Here is a 22322-nt window from a genome sequence, read left to right on the forward strand (position 1 = left end):
AACACACTCACTGACCCAGCACCGACAGCCCTGAACACACTCACTGACCCAGCACCGACAGCCCTGAACACACTCACTGACCCAGCACCGACAGCCCTGAATCCCTCACTGACCCAGCACCGACAGCCCTGAACACACTCACTGACCCAGCACAGACAGCCCTGAATCCCTCACTGACCCAGCACCGACAGCCCTGAATCCCTCACTGACCCAGCACCGACAGCCCTGAATCCCTCACTGACCCAGCACCGACAGCCCTGAACACACTCACTGACCCAGCACCGACAGCCCTGAACACACTCACTGACCCAGCACCGACAGCCCTGAACACACTCACTGACCCAGCACCGACAGCCCTGAACACACTCACTGACCCAGCACCGACAGCCCTGAATCCCTCACTGACCCAGCACCGACAGCCCTGAATCCCTCACTGACCCAGCACCGACAGCCCTGAATCCCTCACTGACCCAGCACCGACAGCCCTGAACACACTCACTGACCCAGCACCGAGAGCCCTGAACACACTCACTGACCCAGCACCGACAGCCCTGAACACACTCACTGACCCAGCACAGACAGCCCTGAATCCCTCACTGACCCAGCACCGACAGCCCTGAATCCCTCACTGACCCAGCACCGACAGCCCTGAACACACTCACTGACCCAGCACCGACAGCCCTGAACACACTCACTGACCCAGCACCGACAGCCCTGAACACACTCACTGACCCAGCACCGACAGCCCTGAACACACTCACTGACCCAGCACCGACAGCCCTGAATCCCTCACTGACCCAGCACCGACAGCCCTGAATCCCTCACTGACCCAGCACCGACAGCCCTGAACACACTCACTGACCCAGCACCGACAGCCCTGAACACACTCACTGACCCAGCACAGACAGCCCTGAATCCCTCACTGACCAGCACCGACAGCCCTGAACACACTCACTGACCCAGCACCGACAGCCCTGAATCCCTCACTGACCCAGCACAGACAGCCCTGAATCCCTCACTGACCCAGCACCGACAGCCCTGAATCCCTCACTGACCCAGCACCGACAGCCCTGAATCCCTCACTGACCCAGCACCGACAGCCCTGAACACACTCACTGACCCAGCACCGACAGCCCTGAACACACTCACTGACCCAGCACCGACAGCCCTGAATCCCTCACTGACCCAGCACCGACAGCCCTGAATCCCTCACTGACCCAGCACCGACAGCCCTGAACACACTCACTGACCCAGCACAGACAGCCCTGAATCCCTCACTGACCCAGCACCGACAGCCCTGAAGCCCTCACTGACCCAGCACCGACAGCCCTGAATCCTCACTGACCCAGCACCGACAGCCCTGAATCCCTCACTGACCCAGCACCGACAGCCCTGAATCCCTCACTGACCCAGCACCGACAGCCCTGAATCCCTCACTGACCCAGCACCGACAGCCCTGAACACACTCACTGACCCAGCACAGACAGCCCTGAATCCCTCACTGACCCAGCACCGACAGCCCTGAACACACTCACTGACCCAGCACAGACAGCCCTGAATCCCTCACTGACCCAGCACCGACAGCCCTGAACACACTCACTGACCCAGCACCGACAGCCCTGAATCCCTCACTGACCCAGCACAGACAGCCCTGAATCCCTCACTGACCCAGCACCGACAGCCCTGAACACACTCACTGACCCAGCACCGACAGCCCTGAACACACTCACTGACCCAGCACCGACAGCCCTGAACACACTCACTGACCCAGCACCGACAGCCCTGAACACACTCACTGACCCAGCACCGACAGCCCTGAACACACTCACTGACCCAGCACAGACAGCCCTGAATCCCTCACTGACCCAGCACCGACAGCCCTGAACACACTCACTGACCCAGCACCGACAGCCCTGAACACACTCACTGACCCAGCACGCACAGCCCTGAACACACTCACTGACCCAGGCACCGACAGCCCCTGAATCCCTCACTGACCCAGCGCCGACAGCCCTGAATCCCTCACTGACCCAGCACCGACAGCCCTGAACACACTCACTGACCCAGCACAGACAGCCCTGAACACACTCACTGACCAGCACCGACAGCCCTGAATCCCTCACTGACCCAGCACAGACAGCCTGAACACACTCACTGACCCAGCACAGACAGCCCTGAATCCCTCACTGACCCAGCACCGACAGCCCTGAATCCCTCACTGACCCAGCACCGACAGCCCTGAACACTCACTGACCCAGCCGAACACACCACACTGACCCAGCACCGACAGCCCTGAATGACCCAGCACAGACAGCCCTGAATCCCTCACTGACCCAGCACCGACAGCCCTGAATCCCTCACTGACCCAGCACTGAATCCCTCACTGACCCAGCACAGACAGCCCTGAATCCCTCACTGACCCAGCACCAACAGCCCTGAACACACTCACTGACCCAGCACCGACAGCCCTGAACACACTCACTGACCCAGCACAGACAGCCCTGAATCCCTCACTGACCCAGCACAGACAGCCCTGAATCCCTCACTGACCCAGCACAGACAGCCCTGAACACACTCACTGACCCAGCACCGACAGCCCTGAACACACTCACTGACCCAGCACCGACAGCCCTGAATCCCTCACTGACCCAGCACCAACAGCCCTGAACACACTCACTGACCCAGCACCGACAGCCCTGAACACACTCACTGACCCAGCACCGACAGCCCTGAATCCCTCACTGACCCAGCACCGACAGCCCTGAACACACTCACTGACCCAGCACCGACAGCCCTGAATCCCTCACTGACCCAGCACCGACAGCCCTGAATCCCTCACTGACCCAGCACCGACAGCCCTGAATCCCTCACTGGCCCAGCACCGACAGCCCTGAATCCCTCACTGACCCAGCACCGACAGCCCTGAATCCCTCACTGACCCAGCACCGACAGCCCTGAATCCCTCACTGACCCAGCACCGACAGCCCTGAACACACTCACTGACCCAGCACCGACAGCCCTGAATCCCTCACTGACCCAGCACCGACAGCCCTGAACACACTCACTGACCCAGCACCGACAGCCCTGAACACACTCACTGACCCAGCACCGACAGCCCTGAATCCTTCACTGACCCAGCACCGACAGCCCTGAATCCCTCACTGACCCAGCACCGACAGCCCTGAATCCCTCACTGACCCAGCACCGACAGCCCTGAACACACTCACTGACCCAGCACCGACAGCCCTGAACACACTCACTGACCCAGCACCGACAGCCCTGAACACACTCACTGACCCAGCACCGACAGCCCTGAATCCCTCACTGACCCAGCACCGACAGCCCTGAACACACTCACTGACCCAGCACCGACAGCCCTGAATCCCTCACTGACCCAGCACCGACAGCCCTGAATCCCTCACTGACCCAGCACCGACAGCCCTGAATCCCTCACTGGCCCAGCACCGACAGCCCTGAATCCCTCACTGACCCAGCACCGACAGCCCTGAATCCCTCACTGACCCAGCACCGACAGCCCTGAATCCCTCACTGACCCAGCACCGACAGCCCTGAACACACTCACTGACCCAGCACCGACAGCCCTGAATCCCTCACTGACCCAGCACCGACAGCCCTGAACACACTCACTGACCCAGCACCGACAGCCCTGAACACACTCACTGACCCAGCACCGACAGCCCTGAATCCTTCACTGACCCAGCACCGACAGCCCTGAATCCCTCACTGACCCAGCACCGACAGCGCTGAACACACTCACTGACCCAGCACCGACAGCCCTGAACACACTCACTGACCCAGCACCGACAGCCCTGAATCCCTCACTGACCCAGCACCGACAGCCCTGAACACACTCACTGAAAAAGTCTGACAACACCAGGTTTTAGTCCAACCTATTTATTTGATAATATACTCACAAGCTTTCGAGGGACACCCTCTTTGTCAGGTGAATGGAGAGTGAATTGAGAACTCTCCATTCACCTGACGAAGAGGGTGTCCCTTGAAAGCTTGTGAGTATATTATCAAATAAATAGGTTGGACTAAAACCTGGTGTTGTCAGACTTTTTACTGTGTTTACGCCAGTCCAACACCGGCATACCCACATCACACTCACTGACCCAGCACCGACAGCCCTGAACACACTCACTGACCCAGCGCCGACAGCCCTGAATCCCTCACTGACCCAGCACCGACAGCCCTGAATCCCTCACTGACCCAGCACCGACAGCCCTGAACACACTCACTGACCCAGCACCGACAGCCCTGAACACACTCACTGACCCAGCACCGACAGCCCTGAATCCCTCACTGACCCAGCACCGACAGCCCTGAATCCCTCACTGACCCAGCACCGACAGCCCTGAACACACTCACTGACCCAGCACCGACAGCCCTGAATCCCTCACTGACCCAGCACCGACAGCCCTGAACACACTCACTGACCCAGCACCGACAGCCCTGAACACACTCACTGACCCAGCACCGACAGCCCTGAACACACTCACTGACCCAGCACAGACAGCCCTGAACACACTCACTGACCCAGCACCGACAGCCCTGAACACACTCACTGACCCAGCACAGACAGCCCTGAATCCCTCACTGACCCAGCACCGACAGCCCTGAACACACTCACTGACCCAGCACCGACAGCCCTCGGGAGAGATAATTCCCATGACTCTCCATCATGAGTGATGGAGGGTTTCCTCATCTACAGCTGTGAATGAATCATCTTGGGACTATGTCCCCCGTTCTATGCTTTCCAGCCGGGGGGGCCGTTTAGAACAGAGTTGAGGAGGAACTTCTTCAAAGGGTTGTGAATCTCTGGAATTCTCTGCCCGTTGAAGTGGTGGAGGCTGCCTCGCTAAATATTTTTAAGACGCGGGTTGATGGGTTTTTGATAAGAGAGGGGATTAAGGGTTATGGGGAGAGGGCGGGAAAGTGGAACTGAGCCACGACAGATCAGCCATGATCTTATTGAATGGTGGGGCAGGCTCGAAGGGCTAGATGGCCTACTCCTGCTCCTATTTCTTATGTTCTTATGAGAAGCAACACTCACTTCTTGTGTGTTGCTTCTCAATCAAGAATTGAGCCCTGATCAAGCCCAATTTAATCAAGCCCTGAAACTGAAGAACTCTAAAGGTTTCCATGATTTCACCTCTCAGTGTTGTGAGCTGTAGAGAATATAGGTGCTGTATTCTCAAACTCTCACCCATCCTGTCCACTCAACCTTAAGTACACCCTTCATTAGCTAAGGAGATCAAAGCAGAGCATTTCAGATGTGATCCTCCCCCCCAACCCGACAATCTCTCCCACTAACTCTTACTGACAGTGGACACAAGCTGCAAAATCCATCACAGATTTAGATTTGGATGGGATTGTGTACATTTCCGAAAATGCAAAGTCCCAAAATATCCGTTGACATTTTCCATTCAAAATGAGGCGGTGGCCACTTACCCATCCAGGCCTTCCTCTGGAGGAATAACAGGCACTGTCGAGTCAAGAGACAGAGACATTACAAAACCGAGTGGAACTTGTTTGGGTGTTGGATTTTTCAGATACACAGCATGGTTTCCACCTGGACTCTCTGTCTCGTACAGCCTCGCCCAGATTCACTTATCTGTTGAACACTGAGCAGTGATTCAGAACGTAATCTCTGCACTGACTCAAACTTGCACATAGGTCAGATGAAGTTTAAAAACAAGCAGCATTCTCAACACCAATCAGCCAGCTGTAAAGGCAAGAGAATCCCAGCTAACTAAAGGCGCCATCCTTCTCTGATCACAGTGACTGAGGGGGTGGGGGTGCAGGGCAATGTGAGGGTGAGATCACAGGCTCAGTGTGTGACCCACCACTCAGAACTGCACACATCAGGACAGATGAAAGTACGCATCACAATCCAACTCAGCAACCTCCAGCCAAAGTTGCCAAGGACGAGGATAATATCTCAATGTGGAACCTTACCGGCAGCGGCAACCAAAAAACGAGCTTATCCCTGGTGTTAATCAGTGCAAGAGTGCACACCAGATCATCTACGCACTCCAGTCATTCTTTATCAAAACTGATTCATACCGGAACTAGGATTACTTTTTCAAGAAAGTGTGAAGCGCTAGTTTATTATTAACAGATTGTAAGTAAATGGAAACGAACACAGATCTTCGAATTTAACGTGAGCCAGACTGTCAGCCATTGAGATAAGAGCGAAAGGGGAATCAGTTAGTCCCATTCTGCAATTAGCCACGTTACCTTTTGCGTTTGTTGAATGAGGAATAGACACCATTGTGTGATCCTGATAGTTATCTGCACAGTGTGTGCCTGTGAAAATTAACCAACTAACAGAGGAAACTGTGGAGAAATAAGCAATAGTGCTGTTCTCAGGCAGGTAACTGGTAAACTGTTTCAGCATGTTCACGTACCAACTGGCTCAAGAACAGCTTCTTCCCTGCTGCTGTCAGACTTTTGAATAGACCTACCTCGCATTAAATTGATCTTTCTCTACAACACTACATTCTGCACTCTCTCCTTTCCTTCTCTATGAACAGTATGCTTTGTCTGTATAATGTGCAAGAAACAATACTTTTCACTGTACTCTAATACATGTGACAATAATAAATCAAATCAAAGTTATTGGTAGAACATAGAGAAGTGTACAATTCTACATTTTATTATGAGGTTTGCAATGCCCTCCTTAGTTACCAGTAATAAAACAATGTGTAACATCGCTACTGAAAGCTGGCGTTTTCAGCAATGTATAGAGAGGGGCAAGGAGTGGGGTAGTGGCATTGTCACTGGGCTAGTAATCCAGGCGCCCAGGCTAATGCTCTGGAGACACAGGTTCAAATCCCACCTCAGCAGACAGGGAAATGTAAATCAATGAATACAATCTGGAATTGAAAACTAGTCACAATAATAATGACCATGAAACTAACATCGATTGCTATAAAAACCCATCTGGCTCACTAATGTCCTTTAGGGAAGGAAATCTGCCCTCCTTTCCCCGGTCTGACTCCAGAGCCACAGCAACGTGACCAATTCCCTCTGAATTGGCAGAGTGAGACATTCAGTTCAAGGGTAATTAGGGATGGGCAAGGCAGTCACACCTACAGCGCATGAAATAATTTTTAAAATGTTTTTATGATGAGATCAAACAATGGAATAACAGCTCAGAAAACAAGTTCTCCCAGTAAGCCAATAGCATTTAACGTAGCAACCACATAAGCAGCAAGTTCCACACTAAGTCATCCGGATGACTAAAAGTTTAGTCAAAGAACATCGGAAAGGATAAAAGAGAAGGTGAGAGAGAGAATTGTAAAACTTGGCGTCCAGGCATCTGAAGATCCAGCCTCATATGGTGATTTGATTTATTATTGTCACATGTATTAACATTCAGTGAAAAGTATTTTTTCTTACATACTATACAAACAAACAATCCTGTTCATAGAGAAGGAAATGAGAGGTTGTAGAATGTAGTGTTACAGTCATAGCTAGGGTGTAGAGAAAGATCAACTTAATGCAAGGTAGGTGCATTCAAAAGTTGAAGCAGCAGGGAAGAAGCTGTTCTTGTGTTGGTTGGTACGTGATCTCAGACTTTTATATCTTTTTCCCGAAAAAAGGTGGAAGAGAGAATGTCTGGGGTGCATGGGGGGTCCTTAATTATGCTGGCCGCTTTGCCAAGGCAGCGGCAAGTGTAGACAGAGTCAATGGATGGGAGGCTGGTTTGTGTGATGGATTGGGCTACATTCATGATCTTTTGTAGTTCCTTGCAGCCTTGGGCAGAGCAGGAGCCCATACCAAGCTGTGATACAACCAGAAAGAATGCTTTCTGTGGTGTATCTGTAAAAGTTGGTGAGAATCATAGCTGACATGCCAAATTTCCTTAGTCTTCTGAGAAAGTAGAGGCGTTGGTGGAGCTTTCTTAACTATAGTGTTGGCATGCGGGGACAGGACAGGTTGTTGATGATCTGGACACCTAAAAACCTGAAGCTCTCGACCCTTTCTACTTTGCCTCCTTGATGTAGACAGGGGCATGTTCTCCTTTACGCTTCCTGAAGTCAATGACAATCTCCTTTGTTTAGTTGACATAGGAGGAGAGATTGTTGAACCAGTTCACTAGATTCTCTATCTCATTCCGTTACTCTGTCTCATCATTGTTTGAGATCTGACTCACTACGGTGATGTAGTCAGCAAACTTGAAAATTGAATTGGAGGGGAATTTGGCCACACAGTCATAGGTGTATAAGGAGTATAGTAGGGGGCTGAGAACACAGCCCTGTGGGGCACTGGTGTTGAGGATGATTGTGGAGGAGGTGTTATTGCCTATCCTTACTGATTGTGGGCTGTGAGTTAAGAAGTTCAGGATCCAGTTGCAGAGGAAGGTGCCGAGGTCCAGGCCACAGAGTTTCGTGGGAGTAAGTGTTGGAGACTGAGTTGTAGTCAATAATTAGGAGTCTGACATAAGTGTCCTTGTTATCTAGGTATTCCAAGGTTGAGTGCAGGAAATGGCGTCTGCTGTGGATCTGTAGTGGATCCAGGTAGTCCGGGAGGCTGGAACTGATTCATGCCATGACTAACCTTTCGAAGCACTTCATAATGATGGATGTCAGAGCCACCGGCCGACAGTCATTAAGACACGCTGCTTGGTTTTTCTTAGGTACCGGGATGATGGTCGCCTTCTTGAAGCAGATAGGGACCTCAGATTGTTGTAAAGAGAGGTTGAAGATGTCTGTGAATATTCCCGCCAGTTGATCCACGCAGGATCTGAGTGCTCGTCCGGGTATCCCATCCGGGCCAGTTGCTTTCCATGGGTTAACCTTCAAGGAAGCTGCTCAGACATCTGTAATGGTGATCCCAGATACAGGTTCATCTGGAGCTTCCAGGATAGAGGGCATGCACTCACTGACCTCTTGCTTAAAATGGGTGCAGAATACATTGAGCTCATAAGGGAGGGGTGCGACAGAGCCGGTGATTTTACATACCTTCATCTTGTAGCCTGTTATGTGTTGCAGACCTTGCCATTGTCACCGGGATTTGGTGTGGCTAGCCTGGGACTCCAGCTTGGTCTGGCACTGTCATGGTGGAGTGACTAACATTGAGGATGTGAAGAGGCCACCACGTGGTCTGGAAGAGTTGAGGAGATTACAAAGACAGGGAGGGATTTGAAAGAGTGATGAGACTTTTCAAATCAAGGTGCTTCTCAATGTGGAGTAAGCAGGGGAGTGATGGATGAACAGGATTTGGTGCGCGTTGGAAAACTGTGGCTCAGCAGGAAGCACTAAACTTCCAGATTCAAGTCCCAATCCAAAATTTACATTGAAACATAGAAACGACAAGCAGGAGTAGGCCATTCAGTCCTTCGAGTCTGCTCTGTCATTCATCTTGATCATGACTGATCACTGAGTTCAATATCCTGATCCCCCTTCCCCCCATATCCCTTGATTCCTTTAGCACCAAGAACCATATTTAATTTCTTCTTGAAATCAGACAATGTTTTGGACTCAACTACATTCTGTGGCAATGAATTCCACACATTCCCCACCCTCTGGGTGAAGAAATTTCTCCTCACCTCAGTTCTAAAAGGTTTACCCCTTATCCTCAAACTATGACCCCTAGTTCCCTCCAACGGGAACTTTGAATCTACCCTGTCTAACCCTGTTAGAATTTTGTAAGTTTCTATGAGATTCCCCTCTCACTCTTCTAAAATCCAGTGAATATAATCCTAACCCACTTAATCTCTCCTCATGACAGACCTGCCACCCCAGGAATCAGCCTGGTAAACCTTCACTGTGCTCCCTCTATAGCAAGGACATCCTTCCTCAGATAAGGACACCAAAACTGCACACAATACTCCAGGTGCGGCCTCACCAACATCCTATATAATTGCAGCAAAACATCCTGATCCCTTTACTCAAATCCTCTCGCTATGAAGGCCAACATACCATTTGCCTTCTTTACTGCCTGCTGTACCTGAGTGCTTACTTTCAGTGACTGATGCATGAGGACACCAAGGTCTCGCTGAGTATCCACCTCTCTCAATTTACACCCATTCAAGTAATAATCTGTCTTCCTATTATTGCTGCCCATATGGATAACCTCACATTGGGCACAAAAGCCCACTGACACTGCGGTGCAGGACTGAGGGAATGCTGCACTGTCAAAGGTGCAGTCTTTCAGATGAGATGTTAAATCGAGGCTCCAACTATTTGCTCGGGTAGATGTAAAAGATCCTACTGGAACAGGACTAGGCCATTCAGCCTGCTCTGCCACTCAACACGATCTTTCTTTTTTTAAGTCATTCACGGGACATGAGTGTCACTGTCTGGCCAACATTTATTTCCTATCCCTAGTTGCACTTGGTCACGTAAAGGTCCTGTTTGGTGAAACAACAGCAAACACACGCCCACTTTCCCCACCTCTTCACTGCACAGGACCTTCAACCAACGCTGTACACTAGATACATCGATGACATTTTCTTCTTTTGGACGCATGGTGAACAATCATTGAAATAATTATATGATCACATCAACAAGCTCCATCCCACCATCAGACTCACCATGGACTACTCTTCAGAACTGGTTGCATTCTTGGACACACACATCTCCATCAAGGACGGTCACCTCAGCACTTCTGCAGCACACGGATAACCTCACGATGCTCCACTTCTCCAGCTTCCGTCCTAAACATGTTAAAGAAGCCATTCCCTACGGACAAACCCTCCATATACACAGGATCTATTTAGATGAGGAGGATTGCAACAGATACCTCCAGACGCTGAAAGATGCCCTCATAAGAACAGGGTATGGCGCTCGACTCATCGATCAACAGTTCCGGCACACCACAGTGAAAAACCGTACCGACCTCCTCAGAAGACAAACAAGGGTCACGGTGAACAGGGTACCCTTCATTGTCCCCAGAGCAGAGAAGCTACAACATCTTCTTTGGAGCCTTCAGCATGGTTATCAGTGAAGACTAACATCTCGCCAAGGCCATCCCCACACCTCCACTACTTGTCTTCAAACAATCGCACAACCTCAAGCAGACCACTATTCACAGCAAACTACCCAGCATTCAGGAGAAGTGACCACGACACCACACAACTCTGCCACAGCAACCTCTGCAAGACATCTGGGTCATTGACACGGATGCCATCATCTCACGTGAGAACGCTGCAGGAAAGGATGTCCTGAGGCATGGTACATTGTTGTAGCATCTGTGTGATCTTGCCAACAGATGAATGGACACTGCTTGACAATCACCAGGCAGGATGTTCCCTTCCTGACGGGGAACACTTCAGATGGGCACCACAACAGCTCAGTGACTATCACTGCTAGCTGTGCAGACACATGGATTTGGGCCAGTGTCTGTGGGAGTTTGCGCATTCTCCCTGTGGTTGCATGGGTTTCCTCCGGGTGCTCCAGTTTCCTCCCACACCCCAAAGATGTGCTCTTAGGCTGATTGGTGTACCGAATTGACCCTACACTATTCTCTCCTGAATCTGGCTACATTAGGGGTACCATTCACATACACACAGGGCAGGGTAGGTGTAGGAAAATGCTTTGTTGAAATGGCTGCGCGGGCTCGTTGGGCCAAAGGGCCTGTTTCCCGTGCTGGGTTGTTCTTTGTTCAGTCAAGGGCATTCAGCCTCTGATCTTCGGATAAGTGTTCTCCAAGGCGGCTTTCAGGACACACGACAGCACAGAGTCGCTAGCAGAAACTGATAGCCAAGTTGCACACACAAGGATGGCCTCAACCAGGATCCTGGGTTCATGTCACACTATTTGTAACTCCTGGGCTTGCAAAATCTCACTAACTGTCCTGACTGGGGACAATACACAACTCTTTAACCTGTGCTTAACCCTCTCTCCACTCACATTGTCTGTAGCTGTAAAGACTTGATTATCTGTAAAGACACCCATTCCAACCATTATCTTGTAATTGAGTCTGTGTCTATAGAGCCCTGTTTGTGAACCCAAACTCTTCACTCGCCTGATGAAGGAGCAGCACTCTGAAAGCTTGTGCTACCAAATAAACCTGTTGAACTTTAACCTGGTGTTGAGACTTCTTAGTTTTATATGAATAGCAGGGGGTTCTGGCTGGCACCTTGGTCAATATTTACTCCTTAATAAACATCACAGGAAAAAGAGATTACTGGTCATTAACACATTGTTGTTTTACGGCTTCTTGCTGTACAGATTGGCTACCACCTTTCCCATATTACAGCAGTAACTAGACATCAAAAATGACTTCAATGGCTCTGAAGTACCCGAATACATCTGGAAGTTGTGAAAAGCACTAAGTCCGTAATTAAATTTGTGATTAGAAGATGGGACACTGGCCAGGAGAATGTTGGAATAGTCAGTCTGGAGGTGACGAAGTAAAGAACAGTGTGATAAACTTCCCTTACAGCCCAGCTAGTGAAATCTGGGATCCACATTTTTACCTTTCAGGGAATCAGTCCACACTAAGATTAAACAAAGGAACAAACCAATCTCCCGGATTTAAATAACAGAAAGAAAGATTAGCTTTCTAAAGCCACAAATATACAGCTTCACCATGTGAATGTAAACACAGCAATTCTAATATTAATTTAAAACAAACATCATGCATGATATTACCAAACATTGTGCCTTCTATTAAAACTAGAGACTAATCCAAAACCAGTCAAACATCTTTAGAGTAAAGTTTATTTATTAATCACAAGTAAGGCTTACTTTAACACTGCAATAAAAGTTGTGAAATTTTCCTGGTCGCCGCACTCCGGCACTTGTTCCAGTCAATGCACCTAACCAGCACGTCTTTTAGACTGTGGGAGGAAACCAGAGCACCCAGAGGAAACCCAGGCAGACACGGGGAGAATGTACAAACTCCACACAGACAACTACCTAAGCTGGAATCGAACCCTGGCATTGCGAGGCAGCAGTGCTAACCACTGTGCCACCTGTCTATTCAAATTAGCTATATAACTTGCATCTATAGTTAACATCTGATTCTGCACCATATTTAAACTTAAATCGATTTGATAGGTGCCAACATTTTGGCCTTGGAGGGAGTGCAGAGGAGGTTTACTAGGCTGATACCAGAGTTGAGGGGGTTGAGCTATGAGGAGAGGCTGAATAAACTAGGCTTGTACTCGTTAGAGTTTAGAAGAATGAGGGGAGATCTCATTGAGATGTATAAGATGATGAATGGGATGGATAGGATAGAGGTGGAGAGACTCTTCCCGCTCAGAAAGGATAGTAGGACTAGGGGGCACAGCCTCAAGATAAAGGGGGGGGGGGGGCGGTTTAGAACGGAGTTGAGGAGGAACTTCTTCACTCAAAGGGTGGTGAATCTCTGGAATTCTCTGCCCGTTGAAGTGATGGAGGCTGCCTCGCTAAATATTTTTAAGACACGGGTTGATGGGTTTTTGATAAGCGAGGGGATTAAGGGTTATGGGGAGAGGGCGGGAATGTGGAACTGAGCCACGACAGATCAGCCATGATCTTATTGAATGGCGGGGCAGGCTCGAAGGGCTAGATGGCCTACTCCTGCTCCTATTTCTTATGTTCTTATGGCTAAAGACAGCATAAATATTTGGCATTGACTCTCCTGGTTCTGAAGTATCTGGATCTGATTCTGTGTTTGTGTGACTCTAGCTGATCTAAGGCGGGGAACAATGTGGGATTTTGGAATAAACCTCTTCACAATGGGCAGCCAAGACAGTCAATTATGTGACCTCTCCCCACCCTAGAGGCACAGTAGCACAGTGATTAGCACTGCTGCTTCACAGTGCCATGGACCTGGGTTCGAGTCCTGGCTTGGGTCACTTTCTCTGTGGAGTTTGCATGCTCTCCCCATGTCTGCGTGGGTTTCCTCTGGATGGTCCAGTTTCGTCCCACATTCTGAAAGACGTGCTGGTTAGGGTGCATTGACCCAAACAGGTGCCAGAGTGTAGCGACTAGGAGAATTTCACAGTAACTTCATTGCGGTGTTAATGTAAACCTTACTTTGACTAATAAATAAATTTACTTTTTTTACTTAACTTTAGTGGCCTGCCAAAGTGTGGATGTTGGTTAAGCATTCCCTCCTGTCCACACTCCAATGTTCAGACAGAGATCTCAGGTGAGGGCAGCCACTGCCTGCAAAAACTTGGATAAATAACGAACCCAGCTTCAAGGAAGACTATTAAGAATCATCATATAAAGGAGCACAAGGCAGAGAGGAAGAGGAACAAACAGAGAGAATAACTGATTCAGGCACTTTCAACACCATCTTCATTCAGTTGAGATTGAAGTATTTCTTCATAAAAAGGAGTGGAGAAGGCCATTTAGCCAATTGAACTGTGTCCAACCTAAATTCTGCATCTTACAAGACCTTCAGCCCATTATTCTGTGCTGGCTCTTTTGAAAGAGATAGCCAATTAGTCCTATTGCACCCCACTGACATGACGGCTCAGTGGTACAGTGGTTAGCACTCCTGTCTCACAATGCCTGGATGACCTGGGTTCGATTCCAGCCTTGATCACTGTCTGTGTGGAATCTGCACGTTCTCCTGTGTCTGCGTGGGTTTCCTCCGGGGGCTCCGGTTTCCTCCCACAGTCCAAAGACTTGTGGGTTAGGGGGATTGGCCATGCTAAGTTAACCACTGTGTCAGGGAAGTGGCAGGGTAAATATGTGGGGTTACGGAAATTGGGCCGGGGTAGGATTGTGGTCAGTGCAGTTTTGATGGGCCGAATGGCCTCCTTCTGCATTGTAGGGATTCCAAGATGACCTGGAGACCTGACACATCAGTTGGTGATTCCCAAGAAGGGTAGCACACAACTTAAACAGCTTCCAGTTTATTTCACTCCGTCCTTATGAATGGGTGGTCCCAGAGGAGTGGGACTGTGGAATTCCATCGCCATCCTCTTCGAAGGATAATCTGCCTCAGCTCTGCTCCATTTACACACATGCTGTGTTTCATTTGCGCTTGTGATTGCTATTGAAGCTGACTTTGACATTTCAGATAACAAACAACGGGTTTCTATTATTCTAAAACACATGCCTATCTCAAACGGATTCAGTAAACTACCTCAGTATTGTTCCACACTGGATGAATCCCCTCCACAGTCCGTGTTAAATCCTGAATCACAGCAAGTGTTAGCACAGTGGATTCCAGGGGGAATCAGTCCAATTACAGGATAAGCAGGGGAGCACAATGCTGAGGGACACTCTCAAGCTTGGGGCAGTCACCACAAAGGCACAATGGGGAAAGGCCACCGTTAAAAGCCTTTCAACCAAGGCAGACCGAGGGCCCAGTAACTATAGAACACGCTCGCACTGAGTAACTGTGTGCTAATCTGTAAAAATAATAGCACACAATGAAATCTGATGAATACATATAGTTAAAGAACTGAATTGTAATGAATGTAATATCTTTTAACATTGTAAAATACTGTAAACATGGCATTTTTTGCACTGTTTGTAATTATTGGGAATGTTGTTTTGCAATGGCTTATTTCAGAGTTTTTATGAATAAAGTATATTTTTGAAATAAAAAAAAAGCAGGGAGCACAATGGAAGATCTGGCTTTCTGTCTGGGCAATAAGAAGTCTCACAACACCAGATTAAAGTCAGAGCAGCGCTCTGAAAGCTTGTGGATCGTACTACCAAACAAAACTGTTGGACTTTAACCTGGTGTTGTGAGACTTCTTACTGTGTTTACCCCAGTCCAACACCGGCACCTCCACATCATTTCTATCTGGGGCCAGAGCCCCAAGTATTGCTGGCTGCCTCTGGGAATACTCTAAAGGGTTGCATTACTGAGTACGATCACTGTGTTTGATTAGATTTCATTTATTATCATCACATGTATTAGCATAGTGAAAAATATTGTTTCTTGCACAGTATACAGACAAAACATACCGTTCATAGAGAAGGAAAGGAGTAAATAAGGCTTACATTAACTTCATTGCAGCGTTACTGTGAAATTCCCCTAGTTGTCACACTGTTCGGGTCAATGCACCCTAACCTGCACATCTTTCAGACTGTAGGAGGAAACGCACGCAGACACGGGGAGAACGTGCAAACTCCACACAGACAGTGAGCCAAGCTGGGAACTGAACCCGGGTCCCTGGCACTGACAGGCAGCAGTGTGCTACCGTGGGAGGGAGTGCCAGGTATTAACAATGGAAGGAATGCAGCCTCCCTGGACACAGTCAACATAGATCTTACAACACATCTTCAACACTTAGGCAAGGCCAGATTTAATTACCCAGCCCGAACAGACAGATCCAACCCAGGATCTTGGGGGCATTTCGTGTTGGTATGAGGGGCAAATGACAGTACACATTCGCAACCCTCTTTCTCAAACAGCAGCTGATGTTGGGTCAGGTCTGAAATTAAGTTTGAGTTTAAAAGTTTATTAATTAGTGTCACAAATAGGCTTGTATGAAGTTACTGTGAAAATCACCTAGTCACCACACTCCAGCGCCTGTTTGGGTACACTGAGAAAGGATTTAGCACAACCAATGCACCCTAACCAGCACATCTTTCGGACTGTGGGAGGAAACCGAAGCACCCGAAGGAAACCCGTGCAGATACAGGGAGAACGTGCAAACTCCACACAGACAGTGACCAAGGCTGGGAATCAAACCCGGGTCCCTGGCGCTATGAGGCAGCAGTGCTAACCACTGTGCCATCGTGCTGTGAATGTGAGACAGATTTTTGACAGTGAAGGGTATTAGGGACAGGGAGCAACAGGGGTGGGTATATGGAGTTAGGCTGCAGATCAGCCCTGATCTCATGAATGGCAGACAGGCTGAGGAACTGAATGGTCTTGTTCTAAACATAGAACATTACAGCTCAGTACAGGCCCTTCGGCCCTCGAAGTTGCACTGACCTGTGAAACCAATCTAAAGCCCATCTAACCTACACTATTCCAATATCATCCATATGCCTATCCAATGACCATCTGAATGCCCTTAAAGTTGGTGAACCCACTACTGCTGCAGGCAGGGCATTCCACACTCTTACTACTCTGAGTAAATAACCTACCTCTGACATCTATCCCATATCTGCCACCCCCCCAATTTAAAGCTATGTCCCCTCATGCCAGTCAACACCATCCAAGGAAGAAGGTTTTCACTGTCCACCCTATCTAATCCTCTGATCATCTTATATGCCTCTATTAAGTCACTTCTTAACCTTCTTCTAACGAAAACAGCCTCAAGTCCCTCAGCCTTTCCTCATTAGACCTTCCCACCATACCAGGCAACATCCTGGTAAACCTCCTCTGCACCCTTTCCAAAGCTTCCACATCCTTCCTATAATGCAGTGACCAGAACTGTACGCAATACTCCAAGTGCGGCCGCACCAGAGTTTTGTACAGCTGCAATATGACCTCATGGCTCCTAAACTCAATCCCTCTATCAATAAGAGCCAACACACCATACGCCTTCCTAACAACCCTATCAACCTGGGTGCCAACTTTCAGGGATCTATGCACATGGCTATATAGCACACAAGAAACAATACTTTTCAGTGTATAAGATTACATGTGACGATAATAAATCCAGAGGGTCAATTTTTTCACAGAGGATGGTGAGTGTCTGGAACAAGCTGCCAGAGGTAGTAATAGAGATGGGTACAATTTTGTCTTTTAAAAAGCAGTTAGATAGCTATATGAGTACAATGGGTATAGAGAGATATGGGCCAAATGCGGACAATTGGGATTAACTTAGGCGTTTAAAAAAAAGATACCATGGACAAGTTGGGCCGAAAGGCCTGCTTCCATGCTGTAAACCTCTATGACTCTAAACCAAATCAAAGGCCACTTAGCCAATCATAGTGCATCCAAACTAAACTCTGCCATCTTACGGGACATTCAGCCCATTATTTTGTGCTGGCTCTGTTGAAAGAGATAGCCAGTTAGTCCAACTGCATCCCACCAACATGACGTCTCAGTGGCACAGTGGCTAGCAGTGATGCCTCACAGTGCCAGTGACCCAAGTTCATAGAGTCATAGAGGTTTACAGCATGGAAACAGGTCTTTCGGCCCAACTTGTCCATGCTGCCCTTTTTTTAAACTCTGAACATAAGAACATAAGAACATAAGAAATAGGAGCAGTAGGCCAACTAGCCCTTCGAGCCTGCCCCGCCATTCAATAAGATCATGGCTGATCTGTCATGGCTCAGTTCCAAATTCCCACCCTCTCCCCATAACCCTTAATCCCCTCGCTTATCAAAAACCCATCAACCCGTGTCTTAAATATATTTAGCGAGGCAGCCTCCACCACTTCAACAGGCAGAGAATTCCAGAGATTCACCACCCTTTGAGTGAAGAAGTTCCTCAACTCCGTTCTAAACCGCCCCCCCTTTATCTTGAGGCTGTGCCCCCTAGTCCTACTGTCCTTTCTGAGCGGGAAGAGTCTCTCCACCTCTATCCTATCCATCCCATTCATCATCTTATACGTCTCAATGAGATCTCCCCTCATTCTTCTAAACTAGAAGCTAGTCCCAATTGCCCGTATTTGGTCCATTTACCTCTATACCCACCTTACACATGTAACTGCCTAAATGCTTTTTAAAAGCATTTCCAGTCCAATTCTGCCCTTGGGTCATTGTCTGTGCGGAGTCTGCATGTTCTCCCCACATAGCGCGCAAGAAACAATACTTTTCATTGTATGCTAATACATGTGGAAATAATAAATCAAATCAAATCTAGGCTGCCAACTAAGTGCACAGCAAGATCCCACAAACAACAGTGTGGTCAGGAGTGGATTTTTCAGGATAACTGTTGAGGGATTGGTCAGGTCACTGGGAGAAGACCCCATTTCTCATTGTTCCACTCTGGGTCTGGCGTTCTCTCTATACGTTAGCAGGAAGCTTCTGCCGTGCAAACACAAATACTGACAGGTAACTTGGAAACAGAGGTCTGAAAACATACGGTGAGAAAGAAACAGGGAAGCTTGCTCCATTGACAAAACCATTTCCACCTTTTTGGAGCAAAGTTCATAGAAAGCTGCCTCTTACCTGGACAGAGGTAATGGAAGCTGCTGGAGTGGGAGCCTCAGGTTTGTCTCCAGGAACAAAAGGTGAGCCTTGTCCCCTAACTTCACGTACAACAACCTCTCAGCTTGAGACAAGTCTGCAGCAGCTAGACCAGGGTGTGGCACTGTTTGTCATCACTCAGATGAATTCAATGACTCAATGGAAAAGTTCCTTTACGTTGTTAGAAACTCTTTCTGTTAACACTTAGTCAATAAGTTTAACCTATTGCAAATGAGCAACTCCTCTAACAAAGGGTCTCCAATTGCAATGTGAACTTGCCTTAACAATCATCTCTAAACCCTTCACAGGATGGCTCAGAAAAGGCAATGAATGCTTCTGGCCTTAGCCACATCCTGTGAATGAATAGAATAAATTAAACAATCCAGTCCAACTGGTCTACATTGCTGTTTATATTCTACACATGCCTCTCTCCACTCTGCCTTTATAACCCTCTACATTTTCTCCCTTATGTAAATAAAGGTAAAGTCGCCATAAATCCAGATAACCATAGGCTGGTGGTGATTTAACCTGAGGATCAGGCAAGGTCAAGAAGGTGGAGTCTTCATCTTAGCTGGTCAGGGGAATTGAACCTGTGCTGTTGGGATCACTCTGCGTCAGTAGCCAGCTGTCCAGCCAACTGAGCTAACCAATTCCCCATCCGCTTAAATACATCAATGCTCTCCTGCATTCACTCTAGCAACAAGGACGGGTATGGAGAAAGAGGGCTTCCATTCTAGAGAATACTGCAACAGTACTGGGTTAGGAAGGAGCTGCACCTGAACTGGACTGGGACCAGTCCTAATAGAAAGGATAAACAAAGTGATCACGGTACTTAATACAAACAAAAATTTGCTTAACCGTGAAAAATCATAGAATCCAACAACCATTCGGCCTATTGAGTCTGCAACGAGTCTCCACTGGAGCATTCCACTCAGACCCTATCCCCATACACCATGCTAATCTCCCCCAACCTACACATCTTTTGGCATGAAGGAGCAATTTAGCATGGTCAACCCACCTAACCTGCACATATTTGGACTGTGGTAGGAAACTGGTGCACCCGGGTGAAATCCACATAGACACAGAGAGAACGTGCAGACTCTGCACAGACAGTGACCCGAGGCCAGAATCAAACCCGGGTCCCTGGTGCTGAGGCAGCAGTGCTAACCATTGTGCCATAGTGCCGCCCATGTGCAGTTTTAGAGAGAGGACAGGGAAATGGTGGCATTGTTCACTTATAGGCTGGCACAGACACACAGAATCACTGAATTCCCTACGGTGAAGGAGGTCATTTGGCCCATCGAGTCTGCACCAACTCTCCAAAAGAGCATCTTGTCCAGGCCCACCCTCCTGCCTCATTCCCTTAACACCATGCATTTACCCCACTAATTCCCCCTGGCTTACACATCTTGACATACGAAGTGGCAATGTGGCCAATCCACCTAAGCTGCGCATCTTTGGATGGGATGAATGGCCTCCTTCTGTGCTGTAACAATGCAGTGAAATTGTGCTTTAGATATTAGAGGTAGAGGGAAAACTAGAAGATAACGAATTCAGGAGAAAAAAAGAGACAGATAGGAAGCCTGTGAGAGGAAGGGTAGAGAGTACCCCCCTACCCCCAGCCTGTCCAAAGTAAAGAACCTGCCGTGGCTAGCTCACAGAGAGGGGACTCTGGCCAGAGTCTCCCCTGCTTCTGACAGCTGTACGGTAAGGGTTGTTTCAGCTCTGCCTCTGACATTTCACTTCAAAAGATCATGTTAAATAATGGCCAGATGAATTAAATACCTCATAGTAATTGCAACATCATTCTAAAAGGACAGGGGTTTGGGGTTAATAGCAACTGGGTATCAAAAACAACTGGTATCCAGCAGAATTTGGGAAACAAATCTGAGAGAGATTCAGTTGCAGTAAGTTCCTCCCAATGTCTTTCTCTGGGGGTAAGAAACTCAACAACATTTAAACATCTTGATACAAATATCAGAAACTCCACAGCACCTTTCCAGGCAACGAGCTGGACACTGGACCTTGCCTTTCTTAACTTTAAAAATAAAACGCACACTTTGCTCCTGTCGTAGTTTACGACAGAGGAAAGTACTAACAGTTTACCTGACTCAGTTAAACATCAGCACAAACGCAACACTAAAATGAGAGTGACAGCCAGGCACTTAATCCCAGCCAAGGATTCAGGTGAAATCTAACACAGTAACCCAGAAAATGTCATTAGTATTAACGGGAACCTGATCTTGCAATGGCAAAAATCACTCCATGGTGCCTGGCTGCATACCTTCAGAACACTGAACATGCCCCGGGCTATTATTACAAACACAAAGGCTGCTGCAAACCAACCCTTAAATTAAACTGTTGGCATCACAGAGTGGTGCTCATTTTACAGGATTAAATAATGCAGAGAACGGGAGGGAGTTCAAATCCCACCACAGGAGCTCGAGAATTCCAACAAAATCTGGAACGAAAAGTAGGTTTCAGAAAATAAGACATTAAAAAAAACCCATTTGGTTCACTAATGTCCCTTAGGGAGGGAAATCTGTTGTCCTTAACTGGTCGGCCTACATGTGATTCCAGAGCCACAGCAATGTGAGTGACTCAAATGCTCACTGAAGAGGAGTCATGTTGGACTCACAGCAAGAGCTGCTGAGATTTTCCGCAGTTTCTGTTTTCATTTCAGATTTCCAGCATCTGAGGCATTTTGCTTTTTATTCGTGCCATTTTGGGTGTAAAATGTTAACTGCATTTCCCTCTCCCCAAATGCATCAAGCCACTAAACAATTCCATCACTTCCAAGAGCAATGATTGGTGATAAATATACAGCAGGCTTACTAGCTGTGCCCACATCCCAGGAATTCACCATACATGCGCAGGATTCCAGCAAAGAGTTACACATCACTCAGTCCCCTTTAAAATACCTGGTGAGCCAGCTTTAACGTTTGCTGACGTTGTTTCTGTAAATCTGTCTCTAATCCCTAGGACAGATTTAAGATGCCTGTGTCCTCGCGATGGAATCTCCAAATGCACACGAGGCAGATTTACAGTTGCTGAATAATGTCCATCACGTGGGAAGTTCCACTTGGGTCGACTTAACTTGTTCAGCACAATACAGCCAAGTGTTCAAGTGCATTCACTCAGAACCAGCCAACACGCGGCTCACTACAATACACAGCCTGCTCCTCCTGACCCATTATCGGGCTTAGTTGTCTGAATATGAAAGAGAGTTGATGTCAGGCATTACAATCAGCTAAGTGAGTGAGAGAGAGGGAGAGAGAGGGGGACACGAAGCCAAGTGCC

The 22322-nt window shown here is 48.3% G+C and overlaps 1 protein-coding gene across 3 annotated transcripts in view; it reads right to left on the reverse strand.

Annotated features, from left to right (window-relative positions):
• The window catches only part of ppp1r16a (protein phosphatase 1, regulatory subunit 16A), a 100818-nt gene that overhangs the window by 72152 nt on the left and 6344 nt on the right, over nt 1–22322 (reverse strand). The window contains exon 1 of one of the 3 annotated variants that reach the window (XM_080214152.1): nt 21944–22292. The exons of 1 other annotated variant lie outside the window; for it this stretch is intronic. The gene's annotated coding sequence lies outside the window, so the exon portion shown is untranslated. Of the gene's footprint in view, nt 1–19004; nt 19106–21943; nt 22293–22322 lie in introns of those variants that run through there. One more of the 3 variants, XM_080214157.1, reaches the window with a different exon arrangement.

The sequence above is a fragment of the Carcharhinus amblyrhynchos genome, chromosome 2 (assembly GCF_965287045.1).
Source record: "Carcharhinus amblyrhynchos chromosome 2, sCarAmb.v2.hapA, whole genome shotgun sequence".
Lineage (NCBI taxonomy): Eukaryota > Metazoa > Chordata > Chondrichthyes > Carcharhiniformes > Carcharhinidae > Carcharhinus > Carcharhinus amblyrhynchos.